The sequence below is a fragment of the Carettochelys insculpta genome, chromosome 2, assembly GCF_033958435.1.
Source record: "Carettochelys insculpta isolate YL-2023 chromosome 2, ASM3395843v1, whole genome shotgun sequence".
NCBI classification, from domain to species: Eukaryota; Metazoa; Chordata; order Testudines; family Carettochelyidae; genus Carettochelys; species Carettochelys insculpta.
This window is the reverse complement of record NC_134138.1, coordinates 14,722,377-14,742,603: the sequence shown is the minus strand read 5'-3', so window position 1 is coordinate 14,742,603 and position 20,227 is coordinate 14,722,377.

Genomic DNA, 20,227 nt, shown 5'->3' with positions numbered 1-20,227 from the left:
CAACAAAATGCCTGTCAACAGAAGCCAATTGGGAGAGTACTCGGCTCTGTCGACAGAGCAGTTGGACCTCCCAGATGCCCTCCTAACAAAACAGGCACCCAGAAGCACAGCGGACAGGGATGACCATTGTTCTGGGTGCCCTGTCTTCTAAGAGAAGGGCCCCTAGAGTGTCTGCACAGCATTTTTATCAATGGAATTTGTTGACAGCAGTGTTATGCCTCATGGCTGAGAGGCAGAATGCTGATGGTGAAAGTGTATAGTTTTGTCCACAAACTGTTGACAAAATGCATTTTGTGTGTGGGCGTCCCACCAGTTTTGTCGACAAAACCAGGGTTTTGTCGGCATAGCTTGTGAATGTAACTGGAGCCAAACTGAATAAAAACCTCAGATTTTGGCCCACAAAACAATGTGGGCTGTAATGATGAGGCAGAAGATAAAAAGAATGTGAAGTCACATACAAAGGTGGTATTCTTTCATTTTGAGTATATTATTCATTTCTAAAACTGGTCAAGGTTTTTCTTTCAACACATTTCCATTAAATATGGACCTTTTGATAAAAAATTGAAGTTGATAACATTTTCACTCGTATGGGGATTATTTTTTTCCTTTCCCATTGCTAGTTCTGACTGATCGACTGAGATATTCACAGATTTTTTTTTTTAAATCAAAGGTTTCTTAAGCTGATTTTTTTTAAATTACAAAATTGAAGTTTCATTTTGTACAATTTGATTTTCAGAAACAAAAGCAAGATGACAACCATTTCTGTGAAAAGCAAAAGTATCAACATTTTAAAGCATCTCAAGAAATGAGGCTTCCATCACATCCTTTGGGATACTATCTGAGACTTTTGCTGAAACCTTCTGCTTTAGGAAGCTTTTCCTGCCACCTCAACCTAAATTTCATCCCTTTTCTTTCCACACTTTCCTGCTTGGCCTCTTTCCTAGTGTGCAGACCATTGACTTTAATGATCATGTGTCAGATTTTTAAATAAAACATTTATCACTAATTATTTCTCCATGGTTTTGAAGTCCAAGAAATAAATAGTTGTTTTGCCTCAAAAAGCTAAGACAATAAAAAAGAGAATGTATTGTTCCCTTAATGACTCCCTGAAATGAAAGAATGAAACTCCAAAGAAATTACACTCTTTCCAGACATATATAGATCTTCGCTGATTTACCTTTTCATAAACATACCTTGCTTGTTATTTCCCTTCCTCCACACTATGGCCATGTCTACACGTGCCCCAAACTTCGAAATGGCCGCGCAAATGGCCATTTCGAAGTTTACTAATGAAGCGCTGAAATGCATATTCAGCGCTTCATTAGCATGCGGGTGGCTGCGGTGCTTCGAAATTGACGCGCCTTGCTGCTGCGCGGCGCATCCAGATGGGGCTCCTTTTCGAAAGGATGCCACCTACTTCGAAGTCCCCTTATTCCCATGAGTTCATTGGAATAAGGGGACTTCGAAGTAGGCGGCATCCTTTCGAAAAGGAGCCCCGTCTGGACGAGCCACGCGGTGGCAAGGCGCGTCAATTTCAAAGCGCCGCGGCCGCCCGCATGCTAATGAAGCGCTGAATATGCATTTCAGCGCTTCATTAGTAAACTTCGAAATGGCCATTTGCGCGGCCATTTCGAAGTTTGGGGCACGTGTAGACGTAGTCTATATCTGTCCATTTAGATTGTAAGCGCTTCATGGCAGTGACTTGTTAGGTATTTGTATACCAACCAGAACAGCTGAAACTAGATCTGTGGGAGGTCTCCAAAAGGGAATACCAATGGGAATACCAATATATATATATAATAGTAATATTAGTCTTCAGACTATTGAAGCATGGACAACTATTTCTTAAACTCTTCTCCCAAGCTGGGGGTAGGAGTGGGAGTAGGATACATCTGGAAGGCTACGGACGTAATAAGCAAAATCAAAACATCCCCTTGAACCACAATTATTTTCTACAAATATTTCTATAGTTGGCTATGTCTGACAGCAACAGCCTCTGAAACCTACGCTACTTCCCTAGCCAATCAGTCTGTGATATAGTGGTGAATACACTGTGACTTGCAATGTCAAGATGTTTCATTTCTCTGCCACTACTAGCAGCAATGATCATCTAGAAATATGGGATAGTACTTGGTCCTGCCATTGGGGCAGGGGGCTGGACTCGATGGCCTCTCGAGGTCCCTTCCAGTCTTAGTGTTCTATGATTCTATGATAAATCAACTACTTGTTTGAGGTATACATTATTTGGAAAAGCCCCCATCATACACCAGGGACGTGGGAGTGGTGACAAGTATTTAATCAAACTATGGCAACTGTTTCCCGACTGTGTAAACAGAACATTAAACTATTTACAAAGGGGATGGGGGGTGACTATATACAATGGTATCCTAGTGTTGGGGTTAGGGCAATGGAACTCAGAGGGGGTCGTGAGGAGGCAGTGGGGGCCACAGAACTCAGAGGGAGTCCTGGGGTGGGGTGGGGGGGTTACTCCTCCACCAGGATGGAGGGCTAGGACCTGTGCTGGGCATGGGAGTGCCTACTGCCCAGGTCCAGGGTCCCCATCAGGTCTGTGATGGGCCCAGGACCACAGGGAGGTAGGCACACAGGAGGGGTCCAGTGGGCTCAGGCTTGGGCTTGCTGGGAGCCCTGAGGGGGGAGGAAGGAGTGGGGGAAGAGGTGCTCCTGGCTCACACTGGCTGGTGCTGGCCATCAGCCACTGGACCCATACCAGTCAGGAGGCTGAGGGAAGGTCAGGTGGGAGCAGGGCAGCAAGGTCAGGGACCATGGGAGAAGCTGGAAGGGAGGGAGATGGCGAGACAGTGGGAGGTCACAGCCTGGGTGAGGGTGTCCAGTCTGCCCACCACCTGATTCCAGGCCTCTTGCTCTATCACCAGCCAGTTCTACAAGGGCAGTGGCAGCAGTGGACTCCTCCTCTTCAAGGTGCTGCCAGTGCACACCCCAATGGCATCCCCACATGAGCACTGATAGGGGTATGGGTGCAGTCCTGCCCCCCTTGCCCTCTGGTGCAGGGCTCCCTGGCCCATGTACAGGGCTGGGCTGGCCCCTGGATGGTGGAGCTGTGGAGATTGAAGGGGATTGTGGGATGGACCATCAGTACCCTCCACTCCCATGTATGATTGCCTGGAGGCCCAGTGGGATCCAGGTGGCAAGGGGTCCTCGCATGGGTGTGGCACACGCGGGCATCGATCAGTCCCCTGGCAGGCCTGTGGTGCTGTCCAGGGGGGCGGCTACTGAGTGCCGTGCGTAGCCCCCACTGAGCCCTGGGGATCCCATCCAGAGTGCATCTTGACTGGAGCTGGCAGCCATGTGAGTGGCCTGCTGCCAGCTGTGGAAGAGGTGGGTGCCCCATCCCCACACGCTGGAGCATCCAACATGCACGAGACCTACCTGGGTGTCCCTCCAGGAACTCAGGAGAGGCCTAGATAGAGGGGGCCCAGCAGGAGACCTCTGAGGACAGAGCAATGTTGAGGGTCCCATCGCTGGAGCCCCTGTCATCACTCTGGGCTTCTATTTCTGTGCCTGTCAGGTGGGTGCTGTTGCCTGCTGCTGTTCCCAGGACCTCCTCAGGCCTGCTGTTGGCTTCTCCGTCTGGCCTGGCAGTGTCCAGGGCATGAGTGGGCAGTGCCACCTCCTTCGGCCCCAGGAGGCAGTTGAGCTCCTGGAAGTGGGGGCAGGTGGTGGCAACTGCCCACGAGTGGCTGGCCATATCACAGGCCCAGCAGTAGACCAGGTGCAGTTCCTACACTTTACTGAGTACTTGTTCTGCTGTGCGGGCAGGGTGGCCCTAGGTGCTCAAGCCAGTTGACAGCCAGCTGAATGCTATGGTATTCTGGTCCTGGCCAATCATGTGCATCAGCAGCTTCTTGTCCCCCCAGACCACCACCAAGTCCTTCACCTTGGTCTAACTTCAGGAGGGGGCCCTCTTCTTCTGCCCCGGCTGGGCTCCTGGGATCCTTCAGATGCCTGGGTGGGTGGCTCCTGGGTGGGGCATGGGGTTCCTGGCAGCTGGACATGACGCCACAGGATTGGCTTGGGTTGCTCTAGAGTCTGCTGGAGGGAATGCTGATGGGAGCTCATGCTGTCCCTGCTGCCATCATACTCTCAGCTTCCTGCCACGGGGCTTCTGGGTCCCTGTGGACACGCTAACCATAGAGCTCCGCTTGTGCTGGCAAGGACGTCTCCATGCACCAGCCAGCCAGTGCCATGGAGGACCTCTCATTTGAAAGAACAATGAGAGGAGAATCTACACACCTTATCTTTTGAAAGACCCTTTCGAAAGAAGGTGCTCTTCCTGAAATGGAAAGGGAGGAGCACTTTTAAAAGGAGCACCGCTTTCTTTCAAAATTCCTTTCAAAAGAGCAGGTTTTGTGTGTAGATGCTCTGCAGGATTTTTCAAAAGAGTCACTCCTTTCTACAACTGTTTCAAAAGCACATGCTAGTGTTGATCCAGCCCTTGACACTGCAGCCCTGTTTCAAAATAAGATATGTTGAAACAGCTATTTTGAAATAATATAGTCACACACAAAATGCATTTCAAAATAACATCCAGCTACTTCAAAATACCATTTCTGAGTCCACAGTGCTAGTTTGAGATAGGGCTATTAGAGCCCATTATGACTTAATTTGAAATAGCACTAATTTGTGACTTAATAGTACCTATTTTGAAAGAGTAATTTCAAAATTGGCATTATTCCTTTCATTTTGGCTATATCTATTCTAGCACCTTCTTTTTGAAAGGGGCTCAGTAATGAGTGAGGTTGGAAGATGCTAATGAGGTGCTGTCATGGATGTGCAGTGCCTCATTAACATAATGGTGGCTATGGCAATTCAAAAGTGCTGCTTGCGGATTGCACACTGCTCATGAAGATGGGCCTTTTGAAAGGACCCCCCAGTCTTCAGAAGCCCCTTAATCCTAAAACTAAATAGGAACAAGGGGCTTTTGAAGATGCATATTCACGGCAGTGCCTCATTAGCATCTTCCAGGCTCACTCATTACCATGCCCATTTCAAAAAGAAGAGGGTAGTGTAGACATAGCCTTTGAGGGTTAACAACTTTGGAACAACACACACGCTAGTTTGAAATTATTTTGAAATAGCATGTAAGTAGCATAGATGACAGCTCAGTTACTTCAAAGTAACCGCTGTTTTTTTGAAATAACTAGGTAGTATAGCCATAGCCTAAGAAGGCAGTGTTTCCTAGTGGACAGAGCACTGGTCTGGAGCCAGCAAACCAGGTTCTATTCCCAGTTATGCCATTGACATGCTTGGTGAGCTTAGAAAAAAGTCACTTGTTTACTCCATGCCCCAGCTTCCTCATCTGGAAAATAATAGTGAGCTTCTTTGCAAAATGCTATCCTAGAGCTAGGTGCTATGACTAAGTCTTTGTTCAAGCCTACAGGTGCTACTAGAATGGAAGTTTCTTAAGTTGTCATGAGAAGCAATCCTTGGAATGCAGTACAATATGTTCAATTGGCTTGTGACAGTACCATTTGAGTGGGTTTGGCATACCTATTAATTTGATATGTATCAGCAACTCAGGACTGGCTGCATGCTCATCCATTATTTAGAAGGAAAGAGGTCAGTGCTAAGAATGGCCAAGATGGCAAAACACTCTCCTGGCAATTTGATCAAATAACGAAAACATTAAAACCACTAATGAATTTATAACCCAGCAAGAGAGAGTTATGTAATTGAATCCATTTATACAAGTGGCTGTTAAACTCAGTCCTGAGTGAATTCAATAAGTCTCACCTATTAAATAATAGAAACTCCAAATAACTATTTAACTTAGAACATAGAGCTGCATGTTGCATATTAAATATTAAATGCAGAGCAAGGACACTGTTGTGTCCCTTGAAAGCATACAACCATAGCCTGGGATCTTAACAGCTCAGAAAAGCTAAGGCAGGACTGAGAGTCGCCAGATGAGAGACCACTTGGGGCTGCAGGACCTGATGAGGAATCTTCAACATGTCCCTTTGCCTTGATACAGAAGCAATGCCTCAGCGTGAGGCATGGGATGCTGTGCTGCAGACATATCCAAGGCTCCGTGCAGCTAGTTCTGTAAGCTTCTACTGACGGAGTAGTTTTGTATGTAGAAAGCAAGAGAAACTCAGGCACCACTCAACAGAGGTGCCTGTGGTGGCAAGGAATTAATTTTATGGGATATCCTCAGAGATTTTAGCAAGTGGTCTGAATGCCCTTCTGAAGAGGAAGGCAAAACAAAATAAAAGCAAACATGCTCTTCCAATGTGAAAATTCTTTCCTGCCCTCAAATCTTGCCATCACTTGGACCATGAACATGAGGGAAGACAAACCGTCCAAGCATTTAAGAAAAATGATTCTGAATTCTCTCCACCTCCTCAGAGCAGAGGTCCACTGTTGGTAGCTGGAAAGAAAGGTTGGGCCAGCCAACCAGAGAGTAGAAACCATATCATGGGATCAATGGAACCAGTTACAGGATTCAAAAACTGAATTTAAAATAATTGACAGAGTAAGCCCATGTCATAAACAACTCATACCATTAACCCCAATATCATGATGTGTTCTTGGAGAACTTGTGAACAGGGTACGGGGGAGGAACCTATAATTGTTGAATACAGTTGTTCTCACTGGTCAAGTTCTACTCACTTAAATCGAATGCTTCTCTTATGCTGTCGGGGGCCTCAATTAAAAAAAGGATAACAATCCAAAACACAGGATTTCTTCAGATTAAGGAAGAAAAACTTTAAACAACAGAAAGAGAAATATTGTACTATGTCTTGCATTAATGGGCCAGCATGCTGGCGCTAAATACAACAATATCTTACATCTCTGTCTCCTGTGGAAGTTTCTGGAAGACTGAACTATTTTCATGTAACCCAAGTTACTGAGCTCAATGAAACTTAATGGCCCATGAAGTCAGACTAGATGGTCTAATGGTCCTTTTCCAGTCATACACACTATGAAACCTGAAACTGTTTGCTAATATTTATAGAAAAAAAAGAAAAAAAAATATTTGAATTTGGGAAGTGTCATGACCAGCAATTGGCAATATCAGTATGAAAAATATAAAATTTTGCATTCTGTCTAAACTAGTTCTTCTGTGCCTAACAGCTGTTCACTATAATTTCTATTTATTGATGTATTTGTCAAGACAAACTTTGGAAATGGTTACAGTAAAGATTCTCAAATTCTCTTGGCAATGAATGAAGGAAAGTGTTTTTACATGCTCTGCTGATTTCTTGGCATGTTTTGCCATTGAACAAAGAGATGGTGAAAAGTGACTGGTTAAGGAAAACATTACTGATGCTATGTAGATTAATTTCAGAACACATTTGCCATCATAGATTTACAGAAAATTACAGTTAGAAGAGACCTCAAGAGCTCGTCTGGTCCAATGCCCTGCTCAAGCAGGGCTAAATCATTCCAACCAGGACTTTGTCAAGTATGCTGTGTTTATAAACACCAGCAATGGTGCTTGAAAGTACAACATAATTCCTGCCTTGCCCCTATTTTGTGCTGATCTAGTGGATGGCAATAAGTTATTAATTATTTGTGCTACTGTACGACTGAGGAGGTCTAGCCACAGATCAGGATCCCTTTGGACTATTTGCTGTTCAACCACAGAACAAAATAGATGGCCCCTACTTCAACAAATAAATACTTAAGGACCAAGTGTTGAGTTTAAATTATTCAGTACCAGAGCATCATTCCATTTGTTAAACCCCAAGTATATGTATAATCTATATAAAGTCCAGCATTAGATGCCAGCAAAACTAATTGGAGACTTGAATTTTCAATGGTTATTATTGCTTTTATAAGGGAAAAACACACATAAAAGATAGATTGTTTCTCTGTATGGGTCTTGAGTCAGAATGACTCAGACATGACGTCAGATTGGGTTTGCTTTTCTATGAGATGGTAAAACCTGAAATTAAGCCAGATATTGTACAAGGTACAACATTAACATTTGAGTTTCAGTGCACACCTAGGCTATGTCTAGATTGCAGGTGTCTGTCGGGAGCCCTGAGGTCTCCCAAAAGAAGTCTGCCACTTCGGGAGCCTTCTGATGACATCCCAGTCATCCTCATTCCACAAAGAAGAAGGAATGTCTTGGCAGAAGGGGTTTTCCTGACATTTTGCCCGATGTGGATGAGCCAAATGTCGGAAAAGCCTCTCCCGACAGAACTGTCAGCAGGAGATACGCAAATGCATTGCACAAATAGAGTATCATTTGCTGACAATTCTCCATGATCGCGACATAACCTGATACTTGGTCTATTAATATATGCTACAAGTGATATTGGATAAGAGAAACTAAGCAAAGGGAAGATTACTTCCAGTATTTCCCAGTTGTTCCTAGGGCTGGAAAAACATGACAGGCACCGAATGAGAGAATTTGCCGAACCACAGGAGGTCAATATTTTCTATAAGTATTACCAACACTTCCAGTTATTACAAGGTTCTTACAAGACATTTAGGGGTAAATTATAGCTCAATAACAGCACAGAACACTGATAGCCAGGACTGATGGCTGTAAACAAATGTTATGGGACCACGGGAATCTCCTCTGTGATAATTGGTCATACAGCTAACTAAAATCATGCCAGTTCACAGACGTTGCCAGATGAGAATGTTCCAGACTAGACAGGATCAAGCTTTAGAATAAAAGCTGAAAATTCACTTTTACCTCACTCATTTGCACTGTCGGGTATGACCACTTCTGCCAACTCCATTTGGGTTAACTTCCATAGGAATTTATTGTTCATTACAGCCGTGTCTACACGTGCACGCTACTTTGAAGTAGCGGCACTAACTTCGAAATAGCGCCCGTCACGGCTACACGTGTTGGGCGCTATTTCGATGTTAACATCGACGTTAGGCGGTGAGACGTCAAAGCCGCCTACCCCATGAGGGGATGGGAATAGCACCCTACTTCGAAGTTGAACGTCGAAGGACGGCACGTGTAGACGATCCGCGTCCCGCAACATCGAAATAGCAGGGTCTGCCATGGTGGCCATCAGCTGAGGGGTTGAGAGAAGCTCTCTCTCCAGCCCCTGAGAGGCTCTATGGTCACCGTGTGCAGCAGCCCTTAGCCCAGGGCTTCTGGCTGCTGCTGCAGCAGCTGGGGATCCATGCTGCATGCACAGGGTCTGCAACCAGTTGTCGGCTCTGTGGATCTTGTGTTGTTTAGTGCAACTGTGTCTGGGAGGGGCCCTTTAAGGGAGCGGCTTGCTGTTGAGTCCGCCCTGTGACCCTATCTGCAGCTGTGCCTGGCATGCTTATTTCGATGTGTGCTACTTTGGCGTGTAGACGTTCCCTCGCAGCGCCTATTTCGATGTGGTGCTGCGCAACGTCGATGTTGAACGTCGACGTTGCCAGCCCTGGAGGACGTGTAGAAGTTATTCATTGAAATAGCCTATTTCGATGTCGCTACATCGAAATAAGTTACTTCGATGTAGGCTTCACATGTAGATGTAGCTTACAAGAGTATCCCTGTTTAGAAAAGTATATCAGCATATGCTCAACTTGAAATACATGCTTAAGAACCCTGAGGCATGCAGCAGCAGTGCTCATTAAATAAGAAATCTTCTATATTTACAAATAGTTTATTAATACATTTAGCACAGGTGGAATTTGTATCCCTGAAAAATGTAATTAAACCAACACAATTTTTTAGTGTAGGCCTAAAAGTCCTGGACTTATTAAAGACACCGGATTTATGGCTCATTATAACAACCTATAGGCCACTTACCCACTTTTTTGGCCTCTGACTTCAGAGGAGTTAACTGGCAACTTCATCTTGAATGAGGTCATAAAATATATGTTAACTAACTACTTATGTGAACTGATCCGCACCACCTTGTATTTAGCTGTGACACTCCAAATTTCTTTTGTGACACTGGCTGATCAGATGCCAGCTCATGATAAAAACTGTTCCCATGTCTTAGATGAACCCTGACGGATACATAACTGGAACCAGTCTGACTCTCCGGTGTGTTACTACTGATAAAATAGGTATTAGAATGTATTTAGTTTTTAGACTTTATTGAAGGTTTGTGACTTACTGCAAAATTAATTTCAGCTATAATATCTGTATCATCCTCATTAACAACCATGGGCTCAGCGCCCATTGGTGTCTGATGCATTCCTCACTATTTCCTTACCTCTTTCCCTGTCCAGTGCAGAGTACCTTAGATTCTGTAGACTTGCTCTACACCAGTCTCAAGATGTGTGATGAAGATACTCAGCGATATCAGATCTTCCTGTCTTATACCTCTACTCATGCTAAACCAGCCTCACAACTCTACACAAGTTCTCACTGCGGCATCCACATTGTTGTTAATATCCTTCAAAAACCTTATCAGTCTACTATCCATGTCATGTATCAGAGAGGTAGCAATGTTAGTCTGTATCTTCGAGAACAACAAGAAGTCCTGTGGTACCTTATAGATAGACAGATATTTTGGAGCATAAGCCTTCGTGGGCAAAGACCCACTTCATCAGATGCATGAGAGGGGGTGGTGGTTTCAGAGGGGTATTTAAAGAGTGGGGTCCCAGTAAAAGGGAGGGCCAGAGCTGACAAGGTCTATTCAGCCAGGGTGGAAAAGGCCCTTTATCAGTAGTATGTATGAAGAGAGGAAAAAACAGTTCAGGGAAGACAGGGAGGTGGGGGTGTGTGTTAATATGGCCCATTCTCAGTCTAATGTGAAGAGGTGCTAACATCTCCACATTAGGCTGATCATGGGCCGTATCCCCCCTCCCCTCCTCCGCATCTTATCTGACTTGTTTCTTCCTCACTTCATACATACAACTGATAAAGGGCCTTTTCCACCCTGACTGAATATACCTTGTCAGCTCTGTCTCTCCCTTTTACTGGGACCCAACTCTTTAAATATCCCTCTGAAACTACCTTCTCCCTACTCATTCATCTGATGAAGTGGGTCTTTGCCCACAAAAGCTCATGCTCCAAAATATGTTAGTCTATAAGGTGCCACAGGACTTCTTGTTGTTATCCATGTCCTACGACTCCAACATTGTCCACATCACTTTCTGATCTATAGTGCCAAATGCCTTCTGAAAATCGATGAAGCAATTGGAGATGTTCTTGTTCTTTCATCGAGCTTTCTCCACTATCAATCTTAGTGCCAATATCTGCTGCATGGTACCTCTGTTTTTCCTGAATCCTGCTTGCTCATCTGCTGATGTTCTTCTGTCTGTGATCTCAATCTCTCTGTTAGTATCACCATCAGCACCTTGTCTAGATGACTTTATAGGGCCATTGTTCTGTAGTCCTTGCACTCCAACTCGTTTCCTTTCTTGTGCATTGTCACTAGCATGGATCTTGTCCATTACTTAGGTGCTTTCTCTTCTTTCCATCCTATATTATATAGTAGGTGTATTTCCTGAATCAATCTTTCTCTGTCATATTTGACGATCTCTCCTGCTATCTTATCATTTCCAAAGCTCTTGTTTTTCTTTAGTCTTTTCAGTACTTTATCAACTGCCTCCTCCAAAATATCAGTCTCAGCTTCAGTTCTTGGTGGAGATATCACTTTTAGTTCTTCGATCGGTCTCTCTGAAATACTTGGGTCCAACTGTGCTTTGTACAGATCAGTGCAATATCTCATCCATTGCTGCACAACCTTCTCCTTGTTCATGAGCACCTCATTATTCTTGTCATTGATCACCATCTGTTTCAGCTGCCACTTCCTATTAATATTCCTGATCTTATGCACCTCCCTGGTTTTACACTCACCATACCTCTCTATATCTTCACACTGTTCCTCTAACCATTTCACTTTATCCTTTCTGGACCTCCTCCTTCCCTTGTTGCATTTCACTGTATATTGCTGTTCTGCCTTATCAGAAACATCCCTTCTGATCTTCAATGCTCTCTTCTCTTGGACCAACTTCAGTGTGTCCTGTGTAATTCACTTTTTATTGATCTTCTCTTCTTCCAGAACAGTCTGATCAATGTCCTCTTCTATCGATGTGGCTATCCCTTCGACTCTCTTATCTAGGTCTTTCTCTGTGGCCACATTCCTAATCTTCTCTTGGAGTGCTGCTCTGTATGCATTCCCTATTTCTTCCTCACCTAGTCTGGCCATGCCTCTTCTTTTCTGAAACTAGCCGTGTCTACACATGCATGCTACTTCGAAGTAGTGTCACTAACTTCGAAATAGCGCCCGTCATGGCTACATGTGTTGGGTGCTATTTCGATGTTAACATCGACATTAGGCGGCGAGACGTCGAAGCCGCTAACCCCATGAGGGGATGGGAATAGCACCCTACTTCGAAGTTGAACGTCGAAGTAGGGACAATGTAGTCGTTGCGCGTCCCACAACATCAAAATAGCGGGGTCCGCCATGGCAGCCATCAGCTGAGGGGTTGAGAGACGGTCTCTCTCCAGCCCCTGAGGGGCTCTATGGTCACCGTGTGCAGCAGCCCTTAGCCCAGGGCTTCTGGCTGCTGCTGCAGCAGCTGGGGATCCATGCTGCATGCACAGGGTCTGCAACCAGATGTCGGCTCTGTGGATCTTGCGTTGTTTAGTGCAGCTGTGTCTTGGAGGGGCCCTTTAAGGGAGCGGCTTGCTGTTGAGTCCGCCCTGTGACCCTGTCTGCAGCTGTGCCTGGCACCCTTATTTCGATGTGTGCTACTTTGGCGTGTAGACGTTCCCTCGCAGCGCCTATTTCGATGTGGTGCTGCACAGCGTCGATGTTGAACATCGACGTTGCCAGCCCTGGGGGACGTGTAGACGTTATTCATCGAAATAGCCTATTTCGATGTCGCCACATCGAAATAGGCTACTTCGATGTAGGCTTCACATGTAGACGTAGCCACTGTGTCTTATACTTACTTTTGAGTTTCATCTTGTTGTTTGCGATCATTAGACTGTGGTATGAGTCTATATCCGCTGTTTGGAAAGTTCGGCACTGCTGTACTGGTGTTACCCATCTTCTTCTTATCAAGATCATATCTACCATGTTCTTGGACTTCCTGTCATTCAGTCGCTGTGTCCACTTCCTACAGTCATTTTGTTGGAATCACATGCTGCAGATCACCATCTCATGCTCCATAGCAGACTCTCATAGTTTCTCACCTCCTTTGTTTCTTTCTCTATCCAAACTTTCCCACAACTCTCTTTCAGCCTTCTTTATCTTTTCCGACCTTCGCTTTCCAATATCCTCCAATGATCAACATCTCTGTCCTTGGTATCTCCTCCAGCATCTTTATCAAGTCTTTATAGAATAGCTTGATCTCTTCCTTCATACTGTCAGACATGGGTGCATACACCTGAATGACCAAGATGTTGAATGGTTTTGCTTCGAATCTCACTACCATTTTTCTTGCATTCACCAGTTTGTATTCTAACAATGCTCCTCTAGCTCTTTTGCTAAAAAGGATCGGATTTCTGCCTCATGCTTTGTTTCATTTCCTCACCAAATTACTTCGCAAATGCACATCTCTTCCAATGCTGTCCAAAACATCTCCGCCAGTCCAAGTACATTACTTTGTTATCTCTCCATCTTCTTTCAAAGGAGCTCTAACTTTCCAGTCACCCACAGTGTTTGGATGTTTCATGTTCTATTTGACAGTATATGTATTAGTTGTAATTTTCTTTCGGTAGCCAACTTACTGCCTCAACCCCAACTGCTTGTTTGGTGTTGCAGACCTCATTTATCTTGGTGATGTCCAACCCAACATCTTCCATCAGTTAGCTGCACCGGCATCAGATTTAATTCGTACTGTTGTTTCACAGTCAGATCATCATCACTCATCTGACCAACCCTCCTTCTTTATCCAGACTTGGGACTGGCATGGAAATCCCAAAGGCTGCATGGCAGAGTTATAGTATCTGTATCCCATACTGTAAGTTGTTATTGGAGCAGTTGTATTGCAAGCCTCCAGCTATGAAACTACGCAAACAAGAGAGAGACATTCAGTAATGTGAAGTTCTGGTATTTAAAAGAAGGTGTTACACTATTTATACAAAGGTTCCTCCACACAAAATGGGCTATTGTGAGACATTACAAAGACAAATTAAGTTTGTTCTTCTGCACCACTCTCCCACAGCCAAAGAAGATGAGTTCAGAAAGAGGATTGCTCTTATGAAATAAGTTTACAGCCCACAGCACATAACAGGGGGTGGGTGAAACTAAACAAAAAGAAAAACTGAGCAAAAAGAAAATGGCTAGGTGTGTGCTGCTTGGTCTCTGGTGGAAAAGGTTTCTAGGCATAAGCAAAAGAACTCAACTGTTTAGGCTAGCTTATCCCAAAAGAACATGCAGAGCTTAGTTATTATAGATTCTTCTATTATTGTTTGAAACGTAGAACAGTAATTCATTTGTGTATTTTTGTTTACCTGTTTTAACCTTGCAAACAACTCTTCTCTTCTTTTTTCCTTTTAATCAGTCTATATTCAGTTTACTATAGGATTGTCTGCAAGCTTTGTTTTCAGTATGAGAGCTAACATTTATGTGAACATTGTGTGATTCTTGGCACAAAGAACTACCTATCACACAGGTAGTATGTTCACCTGGATGGGACTTGTATGTGATCCCAGGTGTAGGCTGTTACAGTGCCCAAGCAATTTACACTTGATAACTGGTTGGTAAATTCAAGGTACAGAACTCACAGCCGACTGAGGGGTTGACACATGCTTTATCAGTCTGTCCTGCAGTTGTACTCACAGTCTAGACTCACTGCCAGCCGCATTACACCATTGCCTGACCTGGAAAGCATTCTGTGTAGCTTAGAAGCTTGTCTCTGTCACCAAGTTGGTCAAAGAAAAGATTCTCTCCTTACCCACCTTGTCTCTCCTTGGAATTTAGCCAGTTTTTTTAAGAAAAGGACCTGAAGTAGTTTTAGCTTTTACTCCTGTGCTTGGACCCTCTGCCAATTTTGTTGTTTTTATAAACACCTTTTCCTGAGTTCAGCTATGTTTTTCTTGTATTACTTCCTCCCACTCTGTGAAAGACCCACAAAAAACAAGAGGGGAAGTGATAAAATAGCAGAACACAGAAAGAGGTTGGACAGCCATCTGTTCTGGATGGTTAAATCACAACTAATCCTGCATCTTGGCAGGGGCTTACACTAGCCATCCCTTCCAACCCTGTGGTTCTATGATTCTAAATGCATAATGGAAACAAATAAAAAAACAATAACTAATTACTCTTCTTCCTCCCCCAAATACTTTTTTTCAGTTACTGTTGTCTTTGGTGTGAAAATTTTAGGAAACAGTGTGATGTTTCATTTGACAGTGTCCTCTTCAAGCCACAAGAGGAATTATTTATTATCAACTCCCACTGACTTCAATTAAAATGCTTGTGTACAGCTAAAGTCAGGCCCTTATTCAACTAGCACTCCTGAAATATTGCATGCATTTAAGAACCTTGTGTTCATTGGCTACTCCCTGACAGTTGCTGATGAAACAAAGACATCCCACCTCGGAAACTAACTAACCTTGGCAGGCTTGTCAAAACCTAGAAGAGCTGCTGCTTAGACATACAGGAGTGTGAAAAGGAGAAAAGGAATCTGCGACTAAACACATTTAACTACTGTCTGAAACTCTCTAATATGTAATTCTCTCATCAGGCAATATCTGTAATCTGGCATGATTTTAGTTTGCCAGATGACCACTTATCCTGGCTGAGGCCAAATTTCCTGTGGTCCTATAAAGTTTGTTTACAGACACCAGTCCTGGCTCTCAGTGTTCTGTGCTGTTATTTACTCCTAATTTACCCCTAAATGTCTTCTAAGAGCCCAGTAATCAGAAGTAAAGTTGGTAATGTGCTAAACTATATTGACCTCCCATGGTACAGGTCCCGAGGGTGCCAGATGAGAAAGGTTCAAACTGTATTATCTTTTTTTTTTCCTTTTTCTCTGAATCATTTGTGTTTTACCTCAGAACCAAGTTGTTGTAATAATAGTAAATAGTATGAAAGAAACAGGTTTTTTTTACATAAACTACTTTAAGATATGGAGGGTTAATTATCTGTATTATAGTTTCCATTACTGAGAACTGAAAGAGTCAAGGTTAAACAACACAATACGCCTTGTTCAGAGTATTATGACATCCTCTAGTGGTAGTAGAGGGTAGGGCAGAAAGATAGAGCAGTGGTTAGTTCATTGTCCTTGTAAATCTGGGGTTGTGAGCTCAGCCCTTGAGGGGGACTTTTAAGGGTCTGGGGCAGGTTAGATCTAAACAAGAATCTGTCACGGATGGTGCTAGGTTCTGCTGTCAGGGCACAGGACTGGACTCAATGACCTCTCAAAGTCCTTTCAAGTTCTATGAGATATGCACATTAGAAGAAGGAGGGATAGCTCAGGGGTTTGTGCATTGGCCTGCTAAATCCAGAGCTGTGAGATCAGTACTTGAGGAGGCCATTTAGGGATGTGGGGCAAATTGATTGGAGGGAAAATAATTCTGCCATGGATAGTGATAGGTCCTACTGTGAGGGCAGAGGACTGGAGTCCATGACCCTCAAGATCCCCTCCAGCTCTATGAGAGAGGTAGATCTCCATATATGAAGAGGTAATGTGCATGTTAGTACAACTGTCCTCTATCAGATAACTTCAAAAAAAGGCATATGGTTTTTCACAGGACCTATACAGCAAGCAGTGATTTTCATTTAACCCATGTGGAGGAGGTGCTAACCTTCTCATCAGTAGGCTCCAATTTCTATCCTCATCTTCATCAGGAAGCAACAGGCACACCACCACGTGCAGTGCAGTGACTCAGGTTAAAGTCCTCAGCACTCTCAACACCAAACTTGATCAGAAAATTTGCCTCCAAAATAAATTTCAACAAAAAAACTCACTCCTCTTTTGGAAAGTCAGTTCTATTCACTTCCCAGTTCAACTCGGTGCTCGGGGAGTGTGTTGGGCATTTTCATGGCTGCCAAAGAGCACAGTATCAGGGTGGGGATTATAACTCAAGAGTTCCTGGCTCCCAGCCCTGTGCTTGGAACATTATAACTATTACCATTGGGAAAGCATGGGCAGTACCATCATGAATGTCCATGTGATAGTCTATGAAGATGTTATGTTCCCTAGGAAAAGGTTTGGACAGCCTGTGATATATACACTCACAATCAAGGACCAACTTTAATGCCCGAAGGTGGAACCAAACCTCAGATCTCTGGAACTTAGTTCAAGAACCTCTACTGCTTGAGAGAAAAGTCAGCTGCTGTGGGTCACTGCCCCATGTAGTGTCACTGAGATCACTTATATAAAAAGAATGAGTTTCCTGACAAAAATCCTACAAAACACAGCACAGTTTTACATAAGAACTGTCACACTGGATCAGAGCAAAAGTCCATCTAGCCCAGTCTCCTGTCTCTGGAGTGTGGCCAGTGTCTGGTGCTTAGAGGGATCCATCAGCTCATTCCCAGATTCTGGCAAACAGAAGCTACACACACCGCCCCTGCCCACCCAGACCAATAATCAGTGATGGACTTTTCCTCTATGAAGTTATCCAGTTCTCTTTTGAACCCTGCTATAGTCCTGGCCTTCACAACATCCTTTACTAAGGATTTCCATAGGCTTACTGTGCCTTGTGTGAAGAAATGCTTTCTTTTGTTTGTTTTAAGCCTGGTGCCTTTTAATTCCATTTGATGATCCCTAGTAATTGTGTTCTGAGGAGTGAGTAACTCTTCCTGATCCACCTTGTCTACTCCAGTCATATCTTATCCCCTTAGTCATCTCTTTTGCAAGTTGCAAAGTCCGTTCTATTAATTTCTCCTCATATGTAAGCTGTTCCATACAACTAATCATTTTTATTGCCCTTAATTAAACCTTTTCCAATTCTACTTTTTTTTCTCAGATGATGTGCCCGGATCAGCACATAGTACTCAAGATATGGTCAATAGTCTTCTGAATTTGAACAAAACCCCACTCTTCCTGCCCTGATTTTTAGCTCAGACACCCCCATGTCAAATGTATACAGACCATAGTTCATAGCATAGTAACAGAGAGATAGCCGCATTAGAGTCTGTACTTCAACAAAACAAAGCAGCAGAAATGTAGTACTTTAAAGACTACCAAAATGATTTATTCAGTGATGAACTTTTGTGGGACAGACCTACTTCTTCAGATCAATTTCTAGTGCAGACTGACATAAGTGCAGAGGACCAAAAAGAAAAAAAAAACGCAATAAAAACTGACAAATCAAATATGATTGAAGGAAGGGGGTGAGAGGTGGGGGGATGTTAATTGTCCTGTCTGAGATAATTACAAGCATCAGAGGAAGGGAAGCAATCCACCTAATGTATGAGGTAGTTGATGTCAATGTTCATACCATGTGTTAAAGTGTCAAATCTGAATATGCACTGTAACTCAAAAATTTCTCACTCTAATCTGTTGTTAAATTCTTCATATTCCAGGACATAAATTCTCAGATCTTTAACAGACTGGCCCACTCCACTGAATTGTTCACTTATGTGTATCAATATATATAAGCCGTTTCATGTATATTACTCATTTGAGAAGTGAGAAAGGAAGACTGATGGTTTGGCTCGGTGCCAAAGCTAGATTACGGAAACTAATAATGACCTGTATTGTGCTCAACTGAGGTTTTCCTCTACACAGTATCACTAGCCTTAGCCATCAGTTACCAAGAGGTTTCTCTATTATCACATATACTGCCGTGGAGGAGAGAAGGTGGTGACATGCTGGGTCAGGGGAGAAGGGAAGGAACAACCTCCATTTTAACAATACAAAAATCTATTGCTACTATGTGGTGCATTTTGGCATTCAGTGTAGCAAGAAGAATTCCCTGTAGATCTCCAATTAATTGTGGATGCATCAGTTAAGTACCAGCTGCAACCTGGTTTATATTTAATGACTTTGAATAGATTACCTTTAGTACCTTCAGTCATTTTTCCTCACCCACACCTTCTCAGAGAAATTAATCAACACAGGAAAGCAGTAAAAAATAAAACAAAACCAAAAACACACTAAGCACTCACACATTGTGAAAGAAATGGTACAATTTGGTGGAAAGGGGTTATAAAGGCTGGAAAAAGACAATGAAGGAACAAAAAAGGAGTGAAAACAGCCCTTACAGCTAGTTTTGAATTTGAATGTCACCACACGATCCTATGTGCCAGACGTCATCTGAAAAGCTAATGAAAGGGCGAAAGCATGGTTGCTGGGAGATTATAAATGAAACAACCATTTACTCCTGAACAAAACTCTTCAAAACCTCTCTGGAGTTCCTGCGAGGTTCCAGCACTTTGTTCATTGCAAAACCAATGGCTTGAGATGCTCCTCTTGTTTTAGCCCATGTAACTGTTTGGGGCCCATTCCACAGCACTGAACAAGCTCATGAACTCTTTCACTGAATTTGGTGAAAAAAAACTGCATAATGTACACTAGCACTCTCCAGAATCAGCTAGTAGCAGGCCTGCCAATGAGAGGGTGGGGGAAGCAGACAATTGCACCACGCCTCTTTGGAGTGCTGTGGCAGAGCCACTTCGCAGAATTCTTGGGAGAAGGACAGAGGGGAGCCAATGCCACTCTCTGAGCAGTGCTAAAGGCTGACTGCCCTTGGCCCTACCCCTTTCACTCTTGGCTCTGCCCCTTCCAGGGGTGCAGAGCCAGGCCCCTCTCCCACCTTGCCCTGGGGCCCATAGTGGCTGATGGCCCTGCTGCCTAGTTGTCACAGTATTTTCAGTTCCAATTACTGTATTTGAGACCTTGACTGGGCCATACCTAGACAGCCAGAGCTGATTGGAAAGTAGCACAGAATTCTCATCCTTCAAAAAACTTGTCTTTGCCATTTTATAGCTATGGACCCATATGAGCAGCACATCACTCCCATCATTAGCTCACCTGCACAGGCCACTGTGCTGGGAGGATAAAGGAGAGAGCTCCGTCCATTCCCCAGCACTCTGTCCACATGGCGTGAGTGGGGCAGGGGAGTATTAGGCATGCAACTCCTGTTTACCCTTCTGTACTTTCAGTGGAAGTCAACTGCTTCTGGGGTCACCTCTGTATATGAAAATGTGTGCAAGCGGGGTTTGGGGGAATCTAGCTTCCTCTATGGCCATCTAAGCCTGGCTACAAACAGGCCTATTGAAAAGAACATAGCTTTTCTGTGAATGGAATCATAGAATCATAGAACACTAGGACTGGAAGGGACCTTGAGAGGCCATCGAGTCTAGCCCCCTGCCCCAATGGCAGGACCAAGTACTATCTAAACCACCCCTGACAGACATGT